General features: G+C 39.7%; 1 non-coding gene across 1 annotated transcript; it reads right to left on the bottom strand.

Annotated features, from left to right (window-relative positions):
• Positions 1-3,974: 3,974 nt before the first annotated feature.
• On the bottom strand, positions 3,975-4,081 carry LOC136228333 (small nucleolar RNA R71). Its single transcript, XR_010688659.1, has one exon. It is a non-coding gene; the product is annotated as a small nucleolar RNA R71 (small nucleolar RNA).
• Between the last annotated feature and the right edge of the window lie 650 nt (positions 4,082-4,731).

Genomic DNA, 4,731 nt, shown 5'->3' on the forward strand with positions numbered 1-4,731 from the left:
GCAAAATGGTGTTCCCGTTGAGGCTGTGAGACTAAAATTGTTTCCTTTTTCGTTGATAGGACAAGCGCTGGAGTGGCTACACTCATTGGAGGCGGGATCTATCACGTCATGGGAAGAACTCGAAAAGGATTTCCTTTCCTACTACTTTCCACCGTCCAAAACAGTCAAGTTGCGGTCCGATATCACATCCTTTAGGCAGTTGGAATGCGAGGCCCTCCACGCAGCTTGTGCCCGATTCCGGAAGCTGCTCCGAAACTGCCCCCACCACGACATCCCAAAGCACGACTTGGTAAGTACCTTTTACCACAGGTTAACCCCCACTAACCGTGCGACTGTTGATTCCGCTGCAGGAGGGGATCTATTTCGGAAATCAGCTAGTGAGGCCTACGAGCTCATTCACGAGCTCGCGAGGAAAAGTGTGCAATGGCAAGAGGATCGGTTTTCCGGCCCGTCGCGACACCAGACATGTCCTCACTCCCTAGGCGCAAATTTCAACCTACAAAATGCCCAAACTACCCCTAACTAAGCCTGCACTATAAATAGAACAGGATGTCATCTTTGTTAGGTCACTTCCTTTTCCCTTTTCGTTCTTCTCTTTTTCTTTCCTTGTATTAGTTTTTATTATTTTTTATTTACTTCGATTGTAACAGTTCTTTAGCTTCTTGAAGATTGAAATAGGAGAGTCCTCTCCTAATTTGTAATCAGAATCAGACGAAATCGGGTTTTATATTCCTAATTCCTTATTCTGTCTCTTACTTTTTGCTTATTTGAATTAATGATGATTCGGGCTTATAATGCGTGGTATAATTGCTTGTTTAGTTTAACTATGAACTAATCCCTAACCAATCTGGGATGGGGATGATTTGATTGCATAACCATGTATGATTAGGGATTTAGTTTACTGGATTGTTTCCAATTGATTAGATTATGCGAGCTTAATGTCTTAGATTTGTCAGGGATAGGATGATTGCTAGAATGAGATTCGATGATAATCAACTAGCCTGACATAGCAGAACCTAATGCATTGAGTCTGACAAATTTAGGATTGCAGATAGGTAGTTACCTGACCAAGAAACTACCTAATCCGAATTAGCATAATCTGACCTTGCTAGAGACCACTAGGAGTGCAGGCTAGTGGCTGGGCTACGACTTTAGCCTTAATCACCACAGACCCTAATGCTTTGCATGCCCTAGGTTATATGCCTAATCAAGCCGAACAATTGTGTGCCTACCTTGGGCCGACTAGTTGTGATAAATAGTCCTTGTGGTTCGATCCTGTGCTTAGCACTGTATTACTTGCTGCGATAGGATACACTTGTCCTATTAACCGCTATATAATTTACGAGCATCAAGTTTTTGGCGCCGTTGCCGGGGACTATTTTTGTTTATAACTAGTTTACTTTTGGTGATAGGTGTTGGGGTTTAGTGTCCTATAGACAATTGTTGCAGGATACAAACTTATTGTAAAAGAATTGTTCTTTATATCATTTGTTTTAATAAGATATATGTTTTATAACTATATAAAGGAAATCCCTTTTAAAGTACTAAATAAAGTCTAATAAAAGGAAATCCGTAAGTTTGTTTAGAGTGATTATAAAGTGTTCATACAAGCATGAAGTGAGACAAAACTTTATAATAAACTGATAAACTTAAAACCACCCCAAGTCAAGTGATATGTTTAGGATTGATATATCACTGTTGAGACTTGTATGTAACAATGTCTTCTGTCCGACAGAAAGCTGATCTCACAAGCTTCATATATATAGATATCTGGACAGTTACATAGATCCGATGAAACGTCGTTCATTAGGATTGGGGATCCGATTTGAGATAACAGGATGGGTAGATTCGTCCTTGTCACCTGTTCATCTCATTGGTATTAATAGGTATAACTAATCCTCAGACTCAAAGGAATGTTAATTGGTCATCCTGAATTACTGAATGTGAGACTTTGATCCTGCGGTCCCACGATCCTTAACAGAGATGACTCTGGGATGTGAACTGCAAAGGTTGGGTGTCACAGGAGGTAATGTCAGGGTAGTTATACATTGGATTGAGCATTTATCACTCCCAATGAATGGGAGATACGTCCAAGGATCGCTTGTGGAAGACTCGACTCTAAATCCTTGCAAGGTGATAGCTTAAGAGTAGAAATACAGATTTCACTTAACCTATCTATTTGAGTGACTCGGCCTGTACAAGTAAAACGAACGTCTCGCTATATGTGACTTGACATCATCCATAGTCATAAGATTCAGTTCAAGGATGTAGTTGATAAAGGATCGAATTATACTGTAACTAATACGGAAGGGTTAACGGCAGAATCAACCTGTCTTCTTAACGGACTCTGGGGGAATGATTACGGACATGCCGATAACATGCTCTGTTCATCATTCCGTTATGCAAGGATTAAATATAATTCTTGAAGAAATTAATTTAATAGTTGCATACGGCCAGAAGTAGTAAGAACCTAATGGATCACACATAAGACTTGGAAACAAAAAGAGAGATGGATATGATTAATAGATGGAAGCCCAATTGAGCCCAATAAGGCCCACATATAGGAAGGGGGTCGAAATTTATGTGTATTAGGGGAAGGAATTAATTTATTCCACTCTTCCTAATTTGATTAGGATTGTGAAATTAAATTAATTAAGAGATAATCAAGTTAGGAGTTTTAATTAGATTAATATACTCCTATTATTATCTAACTAGGTTATTTATTATTATCCTAATTATATTGGATATATAGTAAGATAATAATTAGAAATCCTATTCCGAATTGGATTCCTATTAAGTAACCTATTCCTATCTAATAAGGGTTTAGAGACAAGCTAATATATATACCCCCTTCCCTTTGGAATTTCGATACATGCTTCTTCCTCCCCTACTTGAGTTTTTCAAAAATTGCATTTAGAGAGAGAAAGTGAATTCCCATCCCCAAGTTCGTGGACAAGAATTCATACGGCATTCCATCGATTGATTAATCTTATTCATCCCTCTTTCTCTTTGATCTTGTGTTGGTTTATTAGAAGCAATCTATTTTGGTTGCATCTCATAAGGGTTGATTCTAACTTAATCTCACCGTGTTCACGAAAGAAGAAAAACAATCAAAATGGAGAAATTCGTTTTTCTTCGCCTACATCAGGTCAGTTCACTATTTCGAGGATGCCCGGAGATTGAACCGTCGGATCGTCGCGATTTTTGGACAGTAGCTTCTAGACATATTCTTCCACGTTTCCACCGAAGGGATTGTCGTTCGGAGGTCTAGAAGGTCTGTTTCGGATAGGGGCAGATTGATAAACAGTTTATATCTCCTATGAAGTTGTGGGCACTTCGTTTGCAACGGTAGATTGATCATCGAAAGGTATTTCTTCTTATCCCTATTTATATGAAATAACGATTGACGGATCCTATGGTTAAAAGGAAGTAGGCTAAAAATTTTATATTTCCGCTGCTATACCTTAGCCCTATTTCCAACAATAGGTTTATATAATTGTTTGGAATTCCAAGAACCGAGGTTCTGGGAATTACTCATCATTGCATCTTGATTCTTAAGCTGATATTGTTCTTGCAGGACGTAAAAGGGGGACTCAATGGCCGAAGATCCGTCGGTCATGGAGTTGTTGAGGGCAAAGCGGCCTATAAGCACCTCTGGCATCCTCGATCCGACAATAACAGCAATGTCATTTGAAATCAGACCAACAATGATTTAGATGATCTAGAACTTGGGACAGTTCAGTGGGGATTACTATGAAGATCCTAACTCACATCTTGACAAATTCATGGAATACTGCAGCACTTTCAAGTGCGAAGATGTCACTTCTGAACAGCTCTTCCAAAAGCTGTTTAGATTTTCTCTGAAAGAAGAAGCTGCAGAATGGCTACAATCCATTGAGCCAGGGTCTCTCACTGACTGGGACACTACAGTATCAGCGTTTCTAGCAAAGTACTTCCCTCTGTCAAAGACTGCACAATTCAGAAGCGACATCACCTCGTTTAGGCAGTCCGACAGTGAGAACTTGCATCTAGCCTGGGAAAGGTTCCAGAAGTTGTTAAGACGGTGCCCCCACCATGGTTACCAGCGGTACCAGCTTGTTGACATGTTCTACTTAGGAATATCTCCTGTCAGCCGCGCCTTTCTAGATGCAGCAGCGGGAGGAAATCTATTCAATAAGACTGCAGTTCAAGCGTACAATCTGATGAAAGAATTATCTGAACGAAGTGCATGTTGGCAAGTTGAGAAGCCGGCTCCAAGAAGAGGCACAACAGCCGAAGAGTTCCCTGCAATATTTTTAGAATCAAATCATCAAATAGCAGCGTTTACAGAAATTGATTAAAGCTCCCATAATGGTTAGTCCCAACTGGGATTTACCATTCGAGCTAATGTGTGATGCCAGTGACACAACTGTAGGTGCATGCTTAGGTCAAAAAGTGGATAAAATTTGCCGACCAATTTCATATGCTAGTATAACTTTGAATGACGCTCAATTAAATTATACCACCACAGAAAAAGAGTTATTAGCTGTGATTTTTGCACTTGACAAGTTTCGTTCATATTTGGTGCTTTCAAAAGTTATTGTTTACACTGACCATGCTGCATTGAGGTATTTGTTTTCAAAACAGGATGCCAAACCTAGACTCTTTAGGTGGATTCTATTACTGCAGGAGTTTGATCTAGAGATACGAGATAAGAAAGGAGTTGAAAATGTGGTTGCTGATCATCTTTCT

This window comes from Euphorbia lathyris, chromosome 4 (genome assembly GCF_963576675.1).
Source record: "Euphorbia lathyris chromosome 4, ddEupLath1.1, whole genome shotgun sequence".
Classification (NCBI taxonomy): Eukaryota; Viridiplantae; Streptophyta; class Magnoliopsida; order Malpighiales; family Euphorbiaceae; genus Euphorbia; species Euphorbia lathyris.